Below are 25,763 nucleotides of genomic sequence, written 5' to 3'. Positions count from 1 at the left end.
TCTGTGCAATTGCATCACGTACCATAGTATCTGAATAAGGGAGTCCACATTCACACTCAAAAGCACAATCCCTAGTAATGCCTTGCAGAGTTGCAACCCACTCCCGAATAGATTGACCGGCCGTACGTTTTGTACGAAAGAACGTATAGCTATTTGCAACTACATTGACTGATTCTTTGAAATATGCATCTAATGCAGACAAAATTTCGTCGCAGGACAGAGTTGCTACGTCGCGTCTGGGAAATAATTTCACTATCACTCGGTACGTCTGGATGCCTACACACGATAATAAGAAAGGCTGCCACTCGTTACCTTGAATTCTGTAGGCGGCGAGATGGAATCCAAATTGGCGTGACTACTCCGTCAAGCTTTCCAGTGCTGCATCAAAAGGACGAAAAGGTGGTGCAACTGCGTGATGTGGCTGCGGGAGCGATGGAGCGGCGGCTGCCACATCGTTTTGCATCTCACGTTGACCCTGGACGAGCTGTCCAAGGGCATCCAATAATGCCTGCGTCTGCTGATTCTGTTAGCGATAAAATTCGGACAGTACATCTGGAAATTGTGGCGAAACAATGACACAAGTAATTGAAGCAAGTATAAAGAAGAAGACCGTTTTTACACTCGTCGTCATGTGATGTGTTGGCTGAAGAGCCAACACCGTGTTGCTAGAGGAGGCCGAAATGCACGCTTTTAAGCTCACGCAGACTGGCGTGAGGTCTGGAACAATTAAAGGAGTTGAGTCTAATAAATAAAGTACGAAGCTCTTTGAATACTTAACTTTAATCCATAATTGGAGAACATCGCTCTTGATGGTACATGTTTTACAATCTCAATATCAACTGGTAATGGCGCCTTGCTAGGTCGCAGCAAATGACGTAGCTGAAGGCTATGCTAACTATCGTCTCGGCCATTGAGAGCGTATTTGTCAGTGTAGCATCGCTAGCAAAGTCTGCTGTACAACTGGGGCGAGTGCTAGGACGTCTCTCTAGACCTGCCGTGTGGTGGCGCTCGGTCTGCAATCACTGACAGTGGCGACACGAGGGTCCGACATATACTAGCGGACCGCGGCCGATTTCAAGGCTACCACCTAGCAAGTGTGGTGTCTGGCGGTGACACCACACTTGAAGTAGTAAAGAAAGTTTCCTACTTGAGTAGCAAAATGACTCGTAACGGCAGAATGAATGGGGGCTGACAACAGGAATAAAAGAACAGATTTTTATGAAAGTACCTGCATGGAATGTATCGTTGAAATATGGATGATAAACAGGTGTAGACCAGATAAGAATATGGTATTTGAGTTGTTGTTATATAGGAGAGTGCTAATCGACTATCTAAGAAATACATGATAAATCAAATTGCGGGAGGGGGGGGGGGGGGGAATCTTTATGGAACGAGTTGTATAAGGGAAACGTCACCTGATAAGCCTCTAGGAATACCCAATATGGTAAAAGAGAAAAAGGGTGGTTGAAGGGGAAGATTGTAAACGAAGTCAGTTTTAAAGCATTAAACGGGTTCAAATGGATGTAGGCTGCAGTAGCCACACTAATCTGAAGAGACTTGCACAAGACACAATTGGCTAGAGAGCTGTTCAAATTGTTCAAATGGCTCTGAGCACTATGGGACTTAACATCTGAGGTCATCAGTCCCCTACAACTTAGAACTACTTAAACCTAACTAACCTAAGGACATCACACACATTCGAACCTGCGACCGTAGCAGTCGCGTGGTTCCGGGCTGCAGCGCCTAGAACCGCGTGGCCACCGCTGCCGGCTAGAGAGCTGTGTCCAACGAGTCCTTGAACGAAAGAGTACAACAGCTTCAGAATTTTTACAGTACTTTCGATTCTGGAGGAATCTTCTTACTCTGCAGATATTCTCCAAAGAGTTTTGGACATCTCTTCCGCATACCCTTCCTTCCAGTTTGTAAGATGACTATAGACAGGCAGGCCTGAAGGTACCGGAAACAAAAAGCAAGACAATAATTCTGCAGGCAAATCCTGAACTTAGTGAAATTATAGTCTGCGGGCTGAACACATCGCATATTTTTGGCGCTGTATCCATAAAAGTTATGCACAGAGGATAAACCTGAGGACGAGATTCATAATCCACCATGACAGAGAGATTGCAGATTTGAGCGATTGAGTATTACTTAGAATAACATTTTTTCTTGGATTGTGCAAGTTTTGGTGTGTTTCTGCTTTCGTGTAGTAAACGAGGACGATACACAAGTATAGCAAAAGCTGATAGAATAATTCGATTGTGATACGGTGAAGAATATTTACCATGGTAGCAACATCATGGAGCAGAGCAGCAGTAGGTAGTCAGCTCCAGTAGAGTAAGGCAGAGTAAGGTTTTACTGCATGAATTCCTTTTTGAGTGGTCCCCACTACGGAATTTGGCACAATCATTTGAAAGACATATTCCAGTTAATTTATGAACCAACCTTCAACTGTTTGCTGCACTTATGCCTTGACAATGAAAGGGTTATCACCTGTAGAAATATCTGCGGTTGTCGACGACGTTGCTCCATTCTCGTAAGACATTTCAACAAAAAATATATTACAGAGCTTGACAATTAAGGCTTCAGCTTAAACTAAGTGATTACAACTACAGAAGAAGGTTTAAAACCAATAAGAGCGTAAAACAACTCAATTCAAATACTGATGTAAATACCGTACTCAGATACAAGCGAGATTGTTAGACAGGTTTCAAGTCAAATAACAATTCATGACCAGCTCTTCGGTAGGAAAGGCACCCAATCAAGGCATCAAATAAGGTCAAATCTGTACCGATGTTTTGTCTCTTACACGTTACGAATACCACTAGCGCCAACGGCCTACGTGACTACAGCTTAAATTACAGGGAAGTTACACACATGCTGTACACTTAAGTACATAAGAAATACAAACATTCGCTGTACGTTAAAACAACAAATTTCACAGATATCGTCAAGTTATGTAGTATCATTGTCTAGTTGGCTCATACTTTCTGTTGCTAGACTTCTGGAGACTAACCAGAATACAAACTGATTTCACCATAAGAAAATCCACTTGAGAAAATGTTCAGAAGAATCACTCCTAATATCGCCAAAGCTTGGTCAAGAACAGTACAGTCAAAATAAGTCTCTACACAGCTCGACGCACTATCTCGGATTGCAAATGAAATCTCACCCAACTGTACACTATCCAGCTGCGCAGTTGAGACAGATGAAATGGGCCTTAATCACCGGTGAATATATCTCGGCAACCTTCAGCCACATTTAAACCGCGCCAGGCAGAAATCATCAGTGTAAGCAAAGCTAGAAGCTGTCGTCGACAGTGCTCAGTAACGCCGTTCCTCATGGGCATCACAGACCGATAAAGAGCTGCTACACGGATCAGATTGGTTAGTTTAATGGCGAGGGTTAAAACAAACCCAGGGCTACTTTAGCTCAGCGCCTGATGTGAGAAGCGGCGAAGATGGACTCAACAGTATTACAACCTGGTGATAGGCCTTACCCGGGGCACTCCAGTAGAACAACCTGATGAGAGGCAAGATACGAGGCAAAGGTAGTCGCTCATGACTTCCAATTTGCATGTATGCAATGACTATCTTTTCAGGGTACACCATGGGCTCCTAGAAGGGACAAGGCCGCATAAAGCCGGATCACTAGCCATTAATGGCATCGGTGCTTTGCCATAAAAGTCCCGCTGTCAAAGTTTCGTTTATCACTAAGTAGTATTAATACCAGCAAAGCGGCTCAGAGATCTTCATAAGTGTATCGGAAGGTTTTTGTTTAGTTTCCATCTTAGTGCTTGTTGTAATTATGTTACTGGTTTCAGAAATAAATGGAAATGGTACTTGTTTTCCGTTACCATCGCTTAATACCATAACGTTACCGGCAATTCAGACACCACTATTAGCCAGGCAAATCGCTTCTGCCCCAGAATGGCGCTTGCAAGAATTGTGGTTTATGTTCTCCCATTAAATATCATGGCGTTTCTGGACTTGGGAAACACTCACAGACAGTATGAATTCTGTACTTGTGGTTGTTGTCAGCGTGCCAGCACCATGCAGCAGAAAGTGGAACACTACCTCAACTCAGTTCCTGGTAGCACGCTTGACCCCACAGGAGCGGGAATGACGTTGGGAAGCGGGATGCTGCCGCGGCGGATGCGCAGTGACCTGCGAGAAATGGTACTTGTTTTCCGTTACCATCGCTTAATACCATAACGGTACCGGCAATTCAGACACCACTATTAGCCAGGCAAATCGCTTCTGCCCCAGAATGGCGCTTGCAAGAATTGTGGTTTATGTTCTCCCATTAAATATCATGGCGTTTCTGGACTTGGGAAACACTCACAGACAGTATGAATTCTGTACTTGTGGTTGTTGTCAGCGTGCCAGCACCATGCAGCAGAAAGTGGAACACTACCTCAACTCAGTTCCTGGTAGCACGCTTGACCCCACAGGAGCGGGAATGACGTTGGGCAGCGGGATGCTGCCGCGGCGGATGCGCAGTGACCTGCGAGAAATGGTACTTGTTTTCCGTTACCATCGCTTAATACCATAACGGTACCGGCAATTCAGACACCACTATTAGCCAGGCAAATCGCTTCTGCCCCAGAATGGCGCTTGCAAGAATTGTGGTTTATGTTCTCCCATTAAATACCATGGCGTTTCTGGACTTGGGAAACACTCACAGACAGTATGAATTCTGTACTTGTGGTTGTTGTCAGCGTGCCAGCACCATGCAGCAGAAAGTGGAACACTACCTCAACTCAGTTCCCGGTAGCACGCTTGACCCCACAGGAGCGGGAATGACGTTTTGCAGCGGGATGCTGCCGCGGCGGATGCGCAGTGACCTGCGAGAGGACAGCAGTGTCGCAAGGAGGGCGTCACCTGACAGTCACTAGCTTGTGTTGTGGTAGTTCTGGACAGGATATCAGGCTAGCAGACACTATGCACCCCCATGACCCTTTTAGTCGCCCAGAGTGCTGAACAAAGGTGGCCTTCACTCGATGGCACCGGCTTTAAACGTGAAACCATAAGCTCTAGCGGTGGCCCGTAGACCATTGGACTTGGCCCCACACTGGACAGACGGCTTAATGTAATGACTCTCACCCCATCGGCTGTAGTCAAAAATCCAGGGGATCCACAGCGTAGTGAATAACGGCGTTCAGGTTGAGGCCGTGTTTCTTGATTTTAGTAAGACATTTGACACCGTCCCGCATTGCCGTATAATTGAAAAAAAAAATACGAGCTTACGGAGTATCGGAGCAGACTTGCGTTTGGATTGAAGACTTCCTTGCAGATAGAATTCAACATGTCGCTCTTAACGGAACAAAATCGACAGGTGCAAAAGTAATAGTACAGGAATATGTGACAGGATCGCTGATATTCACAGTATGTATAAATGATATAGTAGGAAGCGTCACATGCTCTCTAAGGCTATTCGCAGATCATGCAGTTGTCTATACCAAAGTAGCAACGCCTAGAGATAGTAAGAATTTGCAGAACGACCTGCAGAAATTTGATGATTAGTGCAGGTTCTGGCAGTTGACCATGATCGTAAATAAATGTAACATATTGCGCATGCAGAAAGAAAGAAATCCACTACTATAAAGCTACACTGTTGATGACAAACAGCTGGAGACAGCGTCTGCCGTAAAATATCTAGGTCTAACTATACAGAGCGACCTTAAGTGGAATGACCACATAAAACAGATAGTGGGAAAAGCAGACACCAGAGTCATAATAAGAATCTTTCGGAAATGTAACTGATTCACGAAAAAACCGGCTTATAACGCGCTTGTTCGCCCGATTCTTGAGTATTGTTCATCTGCCTGGAATCCCCATCAGATAGGACTGATAGAGGAGATAGATGAGATCCAACGATGAGCGCCTCGTTTCATCACGGGATCGTTTAGGTGGCGGGAGAGCGTTGAGGAGATGCTAAACAAACTCCACTGGCAGACGTTACAAGAGAGGCGTTGTGCATCTAGGAGAGCTTTACTAATGGAACGTCAGGACAGCACTTTTCAGGAGTCGGAAAACATGTTACTTCTCCCAGCATACATCTCGCGTATTGACCACGATGAGAAAATTCGAGAAATTAGAGCCAATACAGAGGCTTATCGACAATCATTCTTCCCAAGCGCTATTCACGACGGGACAGGGTTGGAGGGATCAGACAGTGGTACCGAAAGTACCCTCCGCCAGACGCCTTTAGGTAGCTTGCGAAGTGTGATGTAAATGTAGATGCAGAATCACAAGTGTTGTTATTGGCTAAGTGGCGAGTGTTTAAGTAGCTCTGATTAGCTACGTCATAACAGCAGCCGAGACAATTGAAATCGAGAATTAAGCAATGGCATATTAAAATCCTGCCCTCTACCACGACGGACTGCTATAGTGCATGATGTTAGGCCAACTGCATTCTGGTATCCAACGATGGGATTTTGTAGGAGGTTCGCCTGCTCTACCTTCGACGGCTTGCGACGTTGGTCTGTGGTTGTTGTCGCAACAGTGTGGATGCAGAGGTAAATTCCTACTAATGTAATGTGATGATGGCATCTGTTAAAACGTGCTAAAGTGTGCAATTAAAGAAAAAATTAATTGAATTATCAGCTGATCGAGGGGTACAGAATAGATCAAATAAGTGGAAGTTAAATAAACTGCAATATCCTTTCACTGGATTCCTACAGCCGGTGCAACTAATCTCTTTATCTATACTGACGGCCTGTGCCCCTCTGAATCGAAGTGTTTGTTTTTAATAAAAGTGACTATAGTAAGTTAGCTTCTTGAACTGTTTACCATAAAGACACCCGAAACTAGAAAAACAACTTCAATATGAGTTAGAACATTTGTAATGCTATAAGATTTAAACATGTTTACTGAAATACTTTATCTTTATGAGATTCTGTTGAAATTGGTTCATTTATTTGCAAGATTTTTAAATATGTAATTTTACGAGATGATATTAGTAATGGTATCTTTTTAGGTTAGTTCAGAAGCACAGTATTGACGATAATGTTTTGTTTACAAAAAATATGAATCGATACTTGGAACGTACTATTTGCGTCCAATAATAAGACAGGAAGCGGCAGGGCTATAATTACCAAACATACACAGGTTACATTAACAACGTTTATAAGCTTGCACAATTAAAATACAATAAAACAGATAAATTTCGCAACCTCACAAGAGCACAAAAAATATTTTCTTACACCCCTGTTGAAATCTGCATAGCAAATTTACAGAACATTAATAAAATTTCTGTTGGTTTAAATACTTCATACAGTTAAAAATAGCCAAACTTCTAACCCACAAGACTATCTTCTACAATGACTTCTCTTTCGCAATATAAATTCATACCGAGGTATAACATTAGGGATTAATATAAGGCACACAAATAAAAATCATGCAACTTTTAAAACTTCAGCGCTGGGAAATGAAGGCGCCGGGCAGATGAACTTCAGAGTAAGGCATAATCCAGTTGATGCCAGGACAAGTAGGCACTAATGAAATAACAAACAGCTAATAAAAAAACAGCACCTCAGCATCTAAGCATTCCCTGAGAACACACGCACTTGAAACCCTCCTTTATAAAAATTAAACTTCACAATCAGCATACAAAGTATAAATATGACACAAATGGCTGATAACGGAATACAGAATTAATAAGGCAGAGCCTCCAGCAATCTGATCGGGTACTAATTACAGAGTGACTCAGTTTTACAGGTTTACATTCATATTTCGAGTGCAAGGTGCATCCGTCAAGGCGGCGGAGGAACGAGCTACAAGGCTTAACGACCTGACAGAGCCAGGAGCAAAAAGAACAGCAATACTCAACTTAAAGACGAGATCGAGACAGAAGGTCAGGAACCTGAAGCCCGGTTTAACGAAACACAGTTCCACTGGCAAAGGCAAGGTTGTCAAGCGCCGGTGCCACGTCCGTACCGGACGAAATACACTTCGCCCAGCGCAACTGAAACCTAAATCAACTACAACAGCACACTCACATTCACATGACATAAAAGAATAAGACATAACATCAAAATAGGAAGGCTCGCCCCCTTCCCACCCCGAAAAAAAGATATTTAAAAAAAAATCAGTGTTTAAAAATTCATTTGAACACTGCAATACACGTGTAAATAAGATTTTTCCTTGAAAGGTAATGGTAACAGCTGAGTATTACTTTAAACGGGAAAGAGCCCACCAGCGCTACACTTTCATAGAATCTGATGTAGTTTGACGAGGCAACACCGTCCTTCGTTAAGGAGAGACGAAAGGCAAGTGGGCTTCAAAATTTCGATTTTTAGATTTACTGCTAGACACAGTTTTTGTTTTATATAAATACGACTATTTTTGGTGAGATGTGGTGGTTTTCCTGACACTCTGTGCAATCTGGGGACGGTGACATCGAGGCTAATGACCGGGTATGTGCAGAACAACCGTATGGTCCTAATGTCACAATTTATAAATTAGAGTGCATTTGGCACGTTCAGAAGAAAATGAGGCCCAGGTTGAGAAGATTATTGAAAGAAAAGTCAAAAAGAGTATTGGAAGATGGTAAGAAGATAGGTGGTAAATGTCGCCTGACAAATGTTGAAATAGATAGATTACAAAATTACTACAGCTTGGCCATAAGAAGAAATGTAGGGAATTTAGAAAACATGAAAAAAGCTTTATGTGCTATCTTTTTCCATAAGCTTTCCATAAACGAAAATCCAGTGCACGGTTTTTGCCCGAATGATCCCGACACTTGGTGCAAGTACAGGAAAAGTAACAGATATGACCACAAACATTCTTTAATTGCATCAGTAATGAATGAAATGAAACCCATATTTAGAGACCTTTGTAAAGATACCTTGTTGTAGAAATGTCTTCATGGGAAAACTCACAATTTAAATGAATGTGTGAATTCTGTCATTTGGAACCGGTTACCGAAAACTGTATTTGTTCAACTTACAACCCTCAAATTTGGTGTTTGTGATGCTATTTTATGCTTCAACGATGGTGTAATTAGAAAACTGGGTGTTTTGGAATTATTGGACTTAAAACCTAGTGGAAATACTGCAAAATCCTTGGTGCAAATAGATAAAGAGAGAATCCGCAAAGCAGACATTGCTAATTTACAATACACGAAAGAAGCCAGACAGAAAACAGCGACCAAGAGAAGAAAAGATCAGTATGATTCAGATGATGCTCTGTATGGTGCAGGAAAATATTAGTGGTAAGTAATTCTCATCAATAACTATGTTAGAATTGCAATATTAAACTTTAAATGGATTTTTCTCAAAACTACATTTTTTACTTTCAGGTACCATTATTTGATAAAGGGGTTAGAAACATTAAACTATGTCAATTTGTACTGCAGATGGTAATAAGTCATTACAAGTAAATTGGGAACCACTAAACAATCAGAAACTGTTTCATAATAATTAATATACAAAAAAGTTAAATTTTAATCGTGAAAGAATAAAAATTTTTTTCTTAGAAACTGTAAGAGGTATTGCGTTCATTTTACTTGTAAATTGAGGTATACGTGTAAGAACTGCATTGTTTTACCACTTATAGTTCTTTTGAAAACTGTACCTATTCAAAAGCTAAAATAGCATTGGCAGAATATGGATAAAAATTGCCTTCCGTCTCCTGTTAAGGCGCAAATTTTGGTACATAATAGATTACAACAATTTTAGATGCATCATCACTCATTAATAAGGAGCTCGCTGGGTTTCCTTAGACATAGCTGCAAGCTGCAGGCCTTCCTCAATTGACAGGAAGCTAAGATGGGAAGCCCAGCCCCATCATCATTGCATATTGAAGATGTTTGGGGCGCTCAATTGTGTGGTCATCAGCGCCCGCACAAAGTCCAAAGATTTACACAGTCCATTTTCTTTCACAATCCAATCTAGTCGCACTCACAAATGATGATGATGATGATGACGACAACACAACCACCTAGTCCCCGGGCAGAGAAAATCCTCAACCCGGCCTGGAATCGAACCCGGGACCCCGTGATCCAGAGGTAGCAACGCAACCCCCAACCTTTTTTTCTTTCTGTTCATTTTGTTCGATGTAGTTCGTTGCGTTTGGTCTGGGCAATGTCACAAGACATCTGTTCACGTTGATCGTTGACTCCTTTACTCAGTTTTTTGTTACAGATGGCAAGCAGCCCTCTGACCGAACACGCTGAGCTACCGTGCCGGCCATTTTTAATGGTTCAAATGGCTCTAAGCACTATGGGACTTAACATCTGAGGTCATCAGTCCCCTAGACTTAGAACTACATAAATCTAACTAATCTAAAGACATCACACATATTCATGCCCGAAGCAGGATTCTAACCTGCCTAGAACCTCTCGGCCACAGCGGCCGGCATCCCTAGACTACAAGCTGCGGACATCATGGCATGTGTGACATAACCCTGACATATAAGACTCGTCACTGAAGACAACGTTATGTTAACCATTAACAATTATGTATTAGCACACCATTGGACCTGTTTAAAACAATTACACGATATGCCAAGTCGAACGGTTAATGCCAGATGACGCTCCGGAATGCTCTTCTTCGCAACATACGTTGCGTGGCGAGATAGCCGAACACCACGCCTCATGCCAGAACCCAAAACCTTTCCTCCGTCTCCGGCCACAACACTCCAGTAATATCACGCGCAATGAGCATGCGCACCATGTAAGGGCCAACCTTACGATTCCGTTGTAACGGCAACTGACAGACCACACAGTAAGTGGTGCAGCCACTACGCTAGAGACTTAAATAGCCGAACCTGCGATGAACAACCGATTGGCGGACGGCCAAATCGAAATCGACGGCAAAGGTGAAACTACAAGAAAGGGATACTGCCGCCAACCGCGGGACGTATCAATATTAGTTTTGGGATAGACAGTGCACTACTAAATACAACACGCCAGGTTAGCCGAGAACGCTAACGCGCTGCTTCCTGGACTCAGGTAGGCGCGCCGGCCCCGGATCGAAGCCGCCCAGCGGATTAGCGACGAGTGCCGATGTGTTGGCCAGACTGAATGTTGTTTTTAGGCGGTTTTCCACATCCCACTAGGTGAATACCGGGTTGGTCCCCATATTCCGCCTGAGTTACACAGCTCGCAGACATCTGAACACTTTCGCACTATTCCATAGATTACACTCGATGCAGACAGTTGGAGTACACTCATTCCATCCCGGGGGGTACGGGGTGGTGGCAGGAAGGGTATCCAGCCACCACTTAAAAACATTAACATGCCAAATCAAATTGACGATGGCTGATCCTGCGTAACCGCGGGACAGGGCTCAAGCGATAGATATATAGATAGAAGTGCATTACTAAATATCTCACATCAGTTTCCTGCACGAATCACTACGAAATAAATATTTAAGAACATCGGAAATTCCATGATGTTCTAAGCAGTTGTGTGACAAACTTTTTGTCACTCTTCTGGACAGGTATGTACATTTTCCTAGGAAAGAAGTCACAACAAGATGTTCATACTGGTTAAGAGAACATCACAGGTAAATGTCATTCAGTAGCGTGAATACCAGTACCAGTGCTCTCCTGTCAAACATAACTTCCTGGAGTTACAACACTAATCTTAAGTAATTCTGATTTTGTTGAACGAGAACATCGTGTCTCACTCTGCGAATGAATATACTTTGGCAGACTTCACTTGAGTATGATGACTTCACTTGAGTATCAGCTTTTTATTCTGTTGTAACTGGTACTGTCGTGTTGCAAGAGACCGTTTGAGAAGTGTGAACAGCTCTGCATTTTGCGGAAGTACCTAAAAAAATATACGTATACCAGATTGTTATTCAAGTACCTACTTAAACGGATACTTTTTATAATTACAGGCCCTGATGAACAAGAATAATGGCTCCGCCGCTATGCACATTCACTTTATTCATTAACGTCAAGTAAGAAGGGGGAACGTTATTAATAATTTTTCGCTAAAACGTGGAGATAAAATCATTTCAAAATTTATTCGTATGAATAAACTGATCACCTGTTGGTTGATTGGTTGGATGAGTAACGGGACCGAACTACCAGGTCGTCATTGCCCAGTGCCCCGTATGTAGGATAGGAGGATCTAGACAAATTAAAAGGTTCTCCGCACGCCCACTCCTCGAGCGTATTTGAGGATTAACGACTCTTTTACTTTATTGGGTGGACAACGGAAGGGTGCAAGACAAACGAGGATACGGTACATTGTTGTGTTTAGGAATTCTTCATACTCTGGTCGCTAGACGAACAATCAAACAACTCGTATTAATGAGTTTTATTACAACAAGCAATTACCAATACTTAACTTCCAAATAATCAGTCTTCTTCAGGAAAGACGAGGACAAGTAACAGTATTGGTCCTATCTACCACAGCTGGCAAAAATCTCTAACCTGAACTGCAGTGACTGCTGATATCTAACTGAGCTACACAGAAATTACTATTGAAGAGGTTACGATGCGTCGGCTGACGAAGTGGCTCACGTTGAATCAGCTATCGAAGTGGGCTGCCATTAGTCGGGCGCGACGCGTATGTAGTATTCACCTAGGAGCCACTGCTGTCGCGTTGTCGTCCTGGAAGGAGGTCGGTCAGCGTGCGATTGGCTGACCTCTTCTCACAACCGTCTATCCTTCGTCGTTCCCGAATGGCGTGCCGGCGCTGACTTCACGCTGTAACAAGTATGCATAAATCTGGTATTCTTGCCGTCACTGGGTTAAACTCACAAACGAAGCTAGCCACATTGCATCATATTCGCTTTGCGAATGGTACAGTTCATGATGTTGGTGGATGACGCCGTAGTTATCGTTTAACGACGTCCAATATGTGCTCGACTGGAGGCCGATCTGGTGATCGAGCAGGCCAAGGCAACATGTCGACACTCGGTACAACATGTTCAGTTGCAGCAGCGGTAAGTGGGAGAGCGTTATCCTGTTGGAAAACACCACCTGGAATGCTGTTCATGAATGGCAACAGGTCGAATCATCAGACTGGCATACAAATTTCATGTCAGAGTGCGTGGGGTAACCACTAGAGGTTTCCTGCTGTCCTACGAGGTCGCACCCCAGACCATAACTTCATGTGTAGATCTAGCGTGTGTAGCTCGCTGACAGGATGATTGCAGGTGCTCACCTACCCTCCTATTAACACAAGGCCTTCGCTGGCACCGAGGCAGAAGTAGCTTTCATCAGAAAACACAACAGATCACTGTCCTACCCTTCAACGTGCTCTCGCTTGAAACCACTTAAAGTCGCAAATAACGGTAGTTTGGGGTCAGTGGAATGCACGAGACAGAGCGTCTTGCCCGTTGTCCTTGAAGTAACCGATTTTATCAGTCGGTTGTGTCACTGTGGTGCCAATTGCTGCTCAAATTGTTGCTGCATCTACAGTACGATGCGCGAGAGACATAAGCCGTGATAGCGCTACGTGGCCGCTCTAAGATCAGTCTTTTGCGACTGTACATTCTCGTGACTGCTGTCGCCAGCATCCATACGCAATGGCTACATTCCTGCCAAGCCTTTCTGCAGTATCGCAGACAGAACATCTAGCTTCTCGTCGTCACATTACACGACCTCAGTGAGGTGTTGACAACGGCATCTTTCTCGCCTTAAAGGCGGTCTTAACTAACATCAGCTCACCACATCCATTCTCAAAGGTAAGTAATGCTCACGACCGTTACAGCGTGTGTATAAAGCACACCTGATGTTTATTTTCATAGTGGTGCTACTAGCACCGTACTCATGTGACTAGCGTGAAGTCTGAATGTGTATAGTCTTACAGATGTAAAAACACGCCTGTTAACTGCCGTTTATGTTGCACAGCTCCTTCTTGGTGTTGCAATTTTTTCCCTTCAGTGTATCACTAGAACCCTCATCAGTCAGATATTGATAATTAACAATTATGTTAGTTTCACTATTATCATTTATGTAACAGAACTTCATCGAAAAGCTACGATGAATTACAGGTGTCATATAATGCCCTGTTGCCTTCCTTTATAGGCCTAGGTGTCCGCCCCTAGTAGCTGAGTGGTCAGCGGGACGGAATGTCATACCTAACGGCCCGGGTTCTATTCCAGGTTTTGTCGGAGTTTTTCTCCGCTCACGGACAGGGTGTTGTGTTGCCCTTATTATCATCATTTCATCCCCATCGACATGCAAGTCGCCGAAGTGGCGTCAACTCGAAAGACTTGCACCAGGCGAATGGTCTATCCGACGGGAGGCCATAGCTACACTGCATTTCCAACTAAGGCCTACGTCCCATACTCAAAAGTAGATGATTATACTACTAAGGAGAATTTTCTGAGCTAGCCCAGTTTCACAATTTTTCCTACTAAATTTTCTATATAGGAACTAAATAATAAAATTACATTTTCTGTGTAATTTCAAGGTGATTGATTACCCAGAACTCGATAATGATTCTTGAAAAAGAATTCATGTTATTGAAATTAGAATTGATATGTTGTATACATTACATGCAACTGTTAAAAACCAAAACAGCATCTCACTGTATAAGAAATAGCTTATGAAGACACAGGTCTTCAGTTCACAGCACATCGAGTTTAACAGAACCGGATACGATTCAACAATTTTTTTACTGAACTTCTTATCAGCTAAAAATCTTCGCTATTGCATTTCTTTGTTGTGTTTATGATAATGTACTGAACATGCCCGGCATCAGATCAGTTACTGAAAACTGTATGTATACTGAATCGGAAAAACACGCTCTCATACTTTCAAAAGGCTGTTCTTAGTCTTTCTGAAAATTCCTGATGGACTTACTCAGGTTTACACATAATTTAACCCGCAAAAACTGAATATATTTACAGAAAATGGCTTCTGTTCGAAATTCACGTAGATTCATAAGACAGTGTGAATACTGTGTAAAATGGTTCCAAAGTTAACATACATGGAGGAATCCTTATTATTAGTGTGCTGAAAGGAATTTATTCTGCAGCGTATTAACACGCTTTCACGCTAATCGCACCATTGCGAAAGAGAATTAATTTTAATTATCTGTGATCGGACTTGTTGCTGAGCAAACTAGCTAGATTACTGTTAGAGAGGATATTGCCTATACGAGTACCGTACAGTAATCAACAGCAGTCAACTCCAAAATACATTTAAAACACTTTTAAAGTACATTCATAATGAAGTACCACATAGACAAAGGCAAATAACACTGCACTTGTAATTACCTCCCGGATTACTACGCAGTAAGGGCACACAACAAAGCTGAATCATTACACTACACATAGCGTTGAAGAGAGAGACATTTTCTCACACGTACGCAGAAATACAACACAAAGAACGTAGTAGTTCCTGCCATGAAACACCGACATACCGTAAATAGTCATCACGGGCTGCCGCTTGAAGCTTGAAGAGCCACAAGGACTTATCAGTTACGATAGAGCAATTTAGATCTAATAAATTTATCATTATTTTCACAATTATTTTCTTTTTTGAACAAGCTATTCAGGGCAATGTAACATGAAACCACATTAAGGTATTTGTAATGTTTCATTGTAACGACAGTGTTGATAAATATTCCGCTGTTCAAAATCTACATTATAGTTTGTATGGCCACAGTTATTACTCACAAACTCTTCTCGAAAAATTAATCTACTAATACGTTCTTTTCAACAACCTCCTCACTTGCCATATTCAGACTGGATTTCTCCAGAGGTTTCGTCAAGTTTTTATCGTCTGGCTGGACTTCTGCAGGCGTCTCGATAGGTTTCTTACGTGTCATCTTTCGATTAGTCTTCCTCAGACGTTTCGACTATTTACTTAATCTTCTGGCTCCAGTTCTCCAGACGTTTGGATAAATTTACTAGAGGCCATCTTATGGTTCGACTTTTGCAGACGTTTCGACAAGTTGGCGAAGAGTTCTCGGGCTTCCAGCCGGGTGGCGGTGTCTTCAAACAGCGACGTTTCGACGAGTGACATACTCATCATCTTCTGGCGAAGTGCCGAGACCTTGACCGGCATCCGCAAAGTCTCGGCACTTCGCCAGAAGATGATGAGTATGTCACTCGTCGAAACGTCGCTGTTTGAAGACACCGCCACCCGGCTGGAAGCCCGAGAACTCTTCGCCGGCTGTATACGCCGGGAAAGCATACATTCACGTTTCGACAAGTTTCCTATCTTCTGGTTGGATATCAGTAGACTTTACGATAAATTTCTTACTTGTCAACTTATGGCTCAACTTCTCCAGACAAGTTCCTCTCTTGTTATTTTCAGGCTGGACTCCTCCAGACAATGCTACAAGTTTCTTACTTGTCTGCTTCTGCCTGGAAACTCAGGGTGAATAGTAAGAAATTTCTGGAAACGTCACATTGAAACAAATACGTTACTTGGGTGAGGTTCCGAGGAGGATTAATCGATGCAATTCCATTCAGGAGGTGGTTATGGCAATTGTTAGTTGATGCCCATTATCACCAACACTACATAATACAGACGAACTACTTTTATGAATCGAGTCAAATAATATAAACAACCACAAGAATTTGTATCTAATAGCGGGTATATTCTAAAGAGGGGTAGGACGTCAAAGGGGCGACTTGGAGCAGGAGAGACATCTCAGGACATTTTAATTTCCAGTGTCTATACTGTTACAAATAAATTCATAAAACTAGCATCACCCGGAAGGATTCAGGATTCACACTCATTGCAGTGGAAGTTCGAAAACATAACAAAATAATTTTTTTTTACGTGCGAAATTTCATCATTTTTTCACTTACTAATGGCTGCATTTGTTGCTATAGGTACACATTTCATCATAAGTTACAGAGATTCTTCGATGAATTTTGTACAGCATACATACCAAATTCGCAGGTGTATGAATCTCTAGAGTTTATTTAATTTATGAAAAAACGAATGAACTCCTATATTTTAAACATCATGTTTAGAAAGAACACAAATTTTATAGTTAATTACCTCAATTTATACCACAGTTTTTAATAGATTTGGAAAATTCTAGAGTTTCATACACCTTTAAGCATGGTTCGTATGCTGTGCAAAATTCATCGAAGAATCTCTCTTACTTAAGAAGAAATTTGTACCTAGAGCAGTGCTGCCACTAGTAAGTGAAAAAAATGATGAAATTTAACACGTAAAAAAAATTACTTCAGTATGTCTTAGAACTTCCACTGCTATGAGTGTAAATTCGGAATCCTTCCAGGTCATGCTGAAAAAGTTTTATGAATTTATTTGTAGAAGTATAGACAGTGGAAACTGAAATGTCCTGTGGTGCCTCTCCTGCTCCAAGTTGGCTCGTTTGACGTTAAGTAAACATCTAAATTTAGCGTGGGGTAAGACACTCCAACCAGCGTAGCCATAGCTAAATCAACGGAACACAGCCGTTTACAGAGCAGATGTGGCTGCTGTCGTTGCGTCCCGTCCCATAACTGAGTACGTTCACCCGCATTTATTGTACGGGGGTGGTGATGAGCAGGTTGGTGGGGGTTGGTTTTTTTTTTTTTTTTACTAATTCCGACACCTTCCAATACAAAAATGAGCAATCTGGGAAAGGCACTTAGGCACGGCAACAATTACTAATCTGCAAATGTTTTTGATTTGAAGCTGACCTGGGACTCTCTGTAGCTTTCACAGACCTTTCCGCTTTGTTGCCAACAATTAGAAATTTTAAAGAACAATAATACCCACTAGACCACTCATACATGTTATGACTATACAGAGGCATAAATTTTTAAAAACTCTTTCGACAGATGCTAATCAGTGTTATTCGATGTGAAACCTCTGTCTCATTCTTTCCACCGAACGGGTAATGGGCCTTGTATAGAATGTCCACCTCTGTCACTATGCCACGAAGTGTAATGAAAGTTGCCAGTTTAATTGACATGTACCCCAGTGAGTACTGAGTTGCCATCTTAAGTCACAAAACTTCGAAGATGTCGTAGTGGTCGCCTACGATCAACAATATCAGCTGATCACAGTTAGCAGTAAACTATTGGCTTTTGGCGTCCTGAGGAGAATGCAACAGAGCTCGAAATTTGCAGCAGGGAGCCCTGTGTTGACCTAGACAGTGGAATAACTGCTGCATCCACACGATTTGGCGTCCAGGAATCTATTGCGGACAACAGAAAAAATACCAGCATATTGGTCCGTGAAGAAAGTGCGCAGGGGAATACCCGTGATGGAACCTGGGTCAATGGCAGCGGTTTATGTTCACTGATGATCTCAGGCTTGACTTGATGTCTATCATCAAAGAAGAGTGTCTAGGCCGGATACCATCACGTCTCAGGTGTTTACACCAACAACGCATTCTTATCTGATGTATCAATATTTTCTTTATTCGTTTTTGGTCGTTTGATACCAAGCCTTGCCTTGCCTGATCAGAACCATATGCCAAGAGTACTGTGTTTTGCAACTGGTGCCAATGTCTTAAACACGTATATGTTGGAGCTTGGGAGAGTCGTTGGAGGGAAAATGAAAATGTAGTACAGGTGGTAGGGGGAGAGGAAAGGAAGCAGTGATGGGTTTATGTGAGTTTAACAAGTGGTGTCATGCTAAAATCGTAGAAGGTATAATTATGTAAAAACTGTTATTAAAACATTAATAGAACAATGGATACGTAAAAAGTAAAGGACGTAAAATAGTAAAATTGCAAAATGGACTGAGAGTGGAGAAAGAAGGCAAGGGGGGTTGGTGGTGGCAAGGTTGCTATGGGCTTAACAAGAGAGCGTGATGTACCATAATTCCAAAAGGTCAACTGTATAAAAAGCCTTCGGTTATAATATCAGAAACATAGATTGATAGTGCGTAAAACTGTAAAAGAGAGTAAAATAGAAGATTATTTAAAACCGTAAAACGATATAAAATAAAAGGTTGTAAAAGTGGAAAGAAACTACCTAAGGCTCAATTAATGCCTTAAGATATTAAATATGTGAAACTTTGAAAGTGTAAAACCGTAAGATAATGATATGAAAGTGTGCAAAATAAAACTGTATAAAAATTTTCGTTGTAAGTATATACCTAGAACAATGTATATATAAATTGTGCAATAATAAAGACCGTAAAATTACAGAAATGAAATTATTTACAGGGCCTCTAACTGCATGGAGTGTCATCAAATATTAAATATTTTAAATCACTGAAATTAAGAAACCACTACAAGTATAAGACAATAAATTATAAAAGTGAAACCACGAGCAGCAACTAAAGTTAGAGGGACTAGGATGTAGCAACTGTGGTAACATTACATTTACTTCTGCTTGGTGCCGTTGTGCAGCGCTCAATTTTGCAGTACGTACGAAAGTCAATCTATTCGCCGACCCGCCGTTAGGGTGGTGTGTGAGTCGATAAACTGCCGCTGTCTCTCCTCGGCGAGTGGGGCTCTTAATCATACGTGAGCTGCGGCGAAGTGGACGACTGGAAGAGGTCTTCAAAGTTTCTATACAATGCGCTGTCAATAAGGTCGTTCTACTGATCTGATGCGTTGCCGGGCTCTTGCGGGCGGTGTGTAAAAATCTTCATTACGCTCCAGGAGCTCTACATAAATCCACTGAGGAAATCATAGGATACGATGCGTCATATACACTCCTGGAAATTGAAATAAGAACACCGTGAATTCATTGTCCCAGGAAGGGGAAACTTTATTGACACATTCGTGGGGTCAGATACATCACATGATCACACTGACAGAACCACAGGCACATAGACACAGGCAACAGAGCATGCACAATGTCGGCACTAGCACAGTGTATATCCACCTTTCGCAGCAATGAAGGCTGCTATTCTCCCATGGAGACGATCGTAGAGATGCTGGATGTAGTCCTGTGGAACGGCTTGCCATGCCATTTCCACCTGGCGCCTCAGTTGGACCAGCGTTCGTGCTGGACGTGCAGACCGCGTGAGACGACGCTTCATCCAGTCCCAAACATGCTCAATGGGGGACAGATCCGGAGATCTTGCTGGCCAGGGTAGTTGACTTACACCTTCTAGAGCACGTTGGGTGGCACGGGATACATGCGGACGTGCATTGTCCTGTTGGAACAGCAAGTTCCCTTGCCGGTCTAGGAATGGTAGAACGATGGGTTCGATGACGGTTTGGATGTACCGTGCACTATTCAGTGTCCCCTCGACGATCACCAGTGGTGTACGGCCAGTGTAGGAGATCGCTCCCCACACCATGATGCCGGGTGTTGGCCCTGTGTGCCTCGGTCGTATGCAGTCCTGATTGTGGCGCTCACCTGCACGCCGCCAAACACGCATACGACCATCATTGGCACCAAGGCAGAAGCGACTCTCATCGCTGAAGACGACACGTCTCCATTCGTCCCTCCATTCACGCATGTCGCGACACCACTGGAGGCGGGCTGCACGATGTTGGGGCGTGAGCGGAAGACGGCCTAACGGTGTGCGGGACCGTAGCCCAGCTTCATGGAGACGGTTGCGAATGGTCCTCGCCGATACCCCAGGAGCAACAGTGTCCCTAATTTGCTGGGAAGTGGCGGTGCGGTCCCCTACGGCACTGCGTAGGATCCTACGGTCTTGGCGTGCATACGTGCGTCGCTGCGGTCCGGTCCCAGGTCGACGGGCACGTGCACCTTCCGCCGACCACTGGCGACAACATCGATGTACTGTGGAGACCTCACGCCCCACGTGTTGAGCAATTCGGCGGTACGTCCACCCGGCCTCCCGCATGCCCACTATACGCCCTCGCTCAAAGTCCGTCAACTGCACATACGGTTCACGTCCACGCTGTCGCGGCATGCTACCAGTGTTAAAGACTGCGATGGAGCTCCGTATGCCACGGCAAACTGGCTGACACTGACGGCGGCGGTGCACAAATGCTGCGCAGCTAGCGCCATTCGACGGCCAACACCGCGGTTCCTGGTGTGTCCGCTGTGCCGTGCGTGTGATCATTGCTTGTACAGCCCTCTCGCAGTGTCCGGAGCAAGTATCGTGGGTCTGACACACCGGTGTCAATGTGTTCTTTTTTCCATTTCCAGGAGTGTATGTCATAGGATATGATATATCATATCTTATGAAATCACATGATATGATATGTCTTTAACTATATACATCGACTGTTCTACGCCTTTGCTTCAAATATATCAGCGAAATTTATTATCTAATTTTATTTTGCAAACATTCTGAGTGAGATTTAACGGTTTTATACCTCCAGACTTTTAATATATTAATACTCAAATTCAGTTTTAGCTATTTCACTTCTACTTTTATAATCTATTTCTTTTCTTCTTTTATAGTTTTACATATTCACTTGTCTACACTTGTGATATTCTAATAGAAGGCTTTTTACATAAGTAACTTGTCGAAATTTTACAATAACACCCTCGCTTGTTAAACCTCTAGTATATCTACCTCTACCCATTCCTCCCCCTCCCTTATCATCTCTCCCCACTCTCAAACCAACTAGCTCCATTTTATAATTTTATTGTTTTATGCCATTTAAAGTTTGTATACCGACTGTTCTCCTCTATTAGTATACTAATGAGAAATTATACATAATTATACCTTCTGCAATTTTTGGAAGACCCCTCTTGTTAAACTCATAACATCCAGACCGCCCTATTCGAGCGTCCTTTCCCCTCCCTCATTCACCCTCTCTCCAATTTCCCTTCCCTCCAAACTCTTCTCTACATCCAACGTATACTTCATGAAGACACTGACCGAAGTTGCAAAACACAGTACTCTGATGTGTGGTTCTGAACAGACAAGACGAGTTGGTGACGCAGCTATGTATGTAATTTCTACATTTCTGTACAGTTATTAGATGGTACATATTTAATTTTATTTTGTTTTAGATCCGAAGATGACCCCTAGTGATCCAATCATGTAATATAATTAAAAATCTGCAACTGCGACTGAATGATAAATGAGATCTGTACTAAATATTAATACAGATTCTGATTCTCACAAGACATACGACGGCTGTAGGGAAAGTGGTACAAATCAGGCGGCGAGGAACTATTTTATTTTACCGAACTTCACAACTGAAACTAACAAGGAACTGAAGTAAAAATATATTTAACAAGGTATACCTATATCATAATATAATTCCGAGGTATGTAAAAGCTCAAATCGGAAATAATAAAGCAACAGCTTGGCCATAAACGAAAAAGGTGAAATTGTATGGGTAAAAGCAGTAATAAATCAGGTATGCCTACGAGAAGAAGGATGTATTAAACGAAGAGTTATACTAATTGCACTTTAAGAGAGCCAGAACGTTATTTCCAGTATAATGTGACAGCCTATTTAGATCTTTTGATAACAGAGCGGACACTGAAAGAAGAGTAATTATTGCATTATGAGAAAACATTATGTATTACTTGAAAGTAATACTGTGCCTAAAAAGCACGAGTTCTTGGATAAAAATTGCTAGTATTACAGAAATCCCCTTACACTGAAGAGATGTCTCGTCTATCAGAAGGTTTGGACAATAACCCCAAACCAACATTAGGACGAAAAGACATTAAGATGATACACCACCCGCACTAATATCATTTACAGTATTAGTTGAGACTATTACTAATATCAAATGCGATAGTGAATTATCAAAGCTTTCCACTCATAAACAGAATGTGCTAGCCGTCAAAGTCACCAACTCGTTGCAGTCAGGAAGCAATTGTAATAATAAAACTAGGACTGTAGATAACTTCATTAAGAAATCACATGGGCCAATAAAGGCAGCAGTCTGGCACTGGTGAGTGATGAAAAATATGAAAATAAAGTAGAAAAATACTTGTCTGGAAACGAGATTAAAGAAGTAATGAGAGATCCAACAAACATGTTGCATGCACAACAGAGACGCTAAGTTCAAAACTCAGATTATCTGTTTTGCGACAGAGAAAAAAAGCGAAACATAGTCATGAACACGGAAACGCCAGACCGACCCACACAGGTAAAGCTTCATAAGAAAGACAAATCCACTATCATTATATCTCACACGAGGCAAAGTTTAACGACCAGACAACTGCAGTGCTAGCACGAAAGTTGAAAACGCTGTACACGTTTAGTGAGCCGTATAAAGTTTGCGGACAAAGTTAAGAATACAGTCATACCAGCTGATTCCCTCTTTCTATCCCTGGGCGTGGTGAATTCGTATAATAGCGTGCCTGTCTGTGATACGTTAGGGTTAATTAAGAGCAACCTTATAAAACACAAAGAATGGCTACAGCAGAAACCGTTTAATTAGTGGAGCTTTTAGAACTGCCTTCACGTTTTACGGGAAGATATACCACTAACCTGAAGGGCTAGCCATGGGATATTCCCTAGCCGGCATTGTGGCTGACATTTGCCTTCGTTATTTACAAAACGAACTATTCACTAACAAACCTGCAGTAGCCAGCAAGATCCTCTGTTGTTACCGCTCTACGTACGATGCAATATTGTTGGATAAAGGAGATCAAAGCGATATTAATGACATAGCGGAGAAAATGGGTGCCAGTCACCCAAAGCTTAGGTTTACTGTTGAGCACGAAAATACTGGAAACATTAACTACCCCGACATTATGGTTACGAGAGAGACGGCTTAACCAGTTTTAGTGTGTAAAGAAGACTAATATGTGCTGATATTATTATTGACTAGGTTTGGGCACCTTTAAATTATCAAGATAGCATATTTTGGATCGATGATTACTATATCATTGAAACTGACATCAAGCGAGCATGAGAAGAATAAAGAACACGTTGTTATGAAGTAACTTTCACTAGGCAACGGCTATCACTCTCAAAAGTAACTTAATTTTTACAAAGAACTAAAAGACAGTTGTGTAAGATCAATGGCAGCACGCTAAGAGGTGAACAGGCAGACAAGAAGGTTGGTTACATGCCCGTGAGTTACAGAGGATAAGTTTCAAGAACTATTAGTAGACAGTTTCACTATGCAAATTAGCCTATTGGGCTTAAGACTAATGACACTATCCGCTTCAAATTGAGGCACCGTGTCAACAGCAAAGCTGTGAAATTCACAGCAGCAAGTGTATATTAATTAAAGTGTGGTAACAGTCCGTAAGACTACATGGGTCAAGCAGGCAGGAAGTTTGAAACACACTTTCATGAAAGAAAAATACGCAAGTGAAAGTAAGTCGGTGGAAGACGACCAACTGGCTACACTGCCTTAAATGTTAGGCTTATCAGTGTTTCCGCACAATACTTGTGGACTGTCCGCATTCATCTCCTGAAGTAACAGCACTTTCAAGTCCCAAAAACTCATGAAAAATATAGACTTTAACTCAGTATTTCTGACAATTACATTCCGTGAATTAACTTTTCTCTCCGAGAAGACTTTCACTTACTAATTACACTGCCAGAAAGGAAATGCAAAGCTGACAGGGACATGGTTATTTTATAGATGAGTGACGCAACAGGTAGTTCATGATTGTAGGAGTATGTGAAAAGAGATTCAGACCATATGAACCGAACTTGTCACAGTGAAGGGTGCACGAACATCGCAACGCTTCAGTAGAGTCGTAAGCCGTGATGTGGAGTACAGTGTAAGTCTTATCAGCAGACTCTCACCATCATAACCTTCTACAATCTTTACCGGCTAAAATCTTCCCATACAAGGGCCCTTATAATTGTCTGTAACGTAAGACTAAATCTTGCCACAGTGGTTTGATGAGATGGAGGAATAAGAGATAAACAGTCACAAACGAGCTTTCACTACGGACTGATTTAACAAACAATCAAAAGCGAGGTTTCACTGTGGACTGATTTCTGAAATTTTAAGGTTATAAGTGTACCCAGCAGATCAATACACCTAAAGCTGGCGTGTGTCAGAAGGGATTTAGAAATTCCCCGGAAACGTTTGATGTCTACATCTGTCGTTTACGTATGTTGAGTTGTGGTACACCTGCAGTCAAGTATAACGAACTGTGTTCTCCGTTCTAGCAGAAGAATTGTCATTGATAAATGTCTGAATTGTGCTGTAATGAGCCGAAGGATTACACAGATCACAGTAACGATACAAACTGAAAAAAGGGAATTATACTTCTCATTGACGTTAGAGTATGCCAAATGAAGAAACTAACACGGAATGTGTACAATACCGTTTCGCTGTAACATCTGGTATACTTGCAAGGAGCTAGGACATAAGTCACCCAGCTTTATAGATGAATCGACGGAAATGGAAACATTCTGTCACCACTACGTTCACGCGTTTAAAGGTACTTGCTATAGAGATATCAGCGTGTGCTAGTGTTGTTTTCTTGATCACGAGGTTGCTATAACATCCGCAGCATACAGCCAAGCTGAGTCTTCATATGCTGCTGCACTGCGTATTGATAATAGCCTGTTTTTTGCGAGTTCTGTACGAAAATCCAAGCAATACCAATGAAATATCTGTACACTTATTGACTGTGTTGTACTGGATGTAGGGCACAGCAGTTATGCACAGGTGAACAGATTTGCGAGAATACACTACTTCATGAAACTGTATCAGGCTCCTAAAAGAATATTCAGTATGAACCGTTCTAGACGGAAAATTAATGATTCCAGCATAAACTTCAATGATTTCGACAGACATTTGTTGACTTCGGCGTAAAACTCAGCACCTCCAACCGAAAAATTCACTGATTTCCGTAATGGAATAAGTGGAGAATGACCCGGGGTTTCTCACGTGTTCTCGGTCATCAGGGTAGCTGTACGTTCAGGGCAATAAATATCATTGCTAAGATTACAGTACAAGCTATTCCACTTTCCCTGTCATGTTTCGATAGCTGCCTTAGTCTTCACGTAGTGCTCTGACCGACGTCTTGGCTCTTATGCAGGATTCCACAGCTGTTT

The sequence above is a fragment of the Schistocerca piceifrons genome, chromosome 6 (assembly GCF_021461385.2).
Source record: "Schistocerca piceifrons isolate TAMUIC-IGC-003096 chromosome 6, iqSchPice1.1, whole genome shotgun sequence".
NCBI classification, from domain to species: domain Eukaryota; kingdom Metazoa; phylum Arthropoda; class Insecta; order Orthoptera; family Acrididae; genus Schistocerca; species Schistocerca piceifrons.
This window is presented reverse-complemented; position numbering follows the sequence as displayed.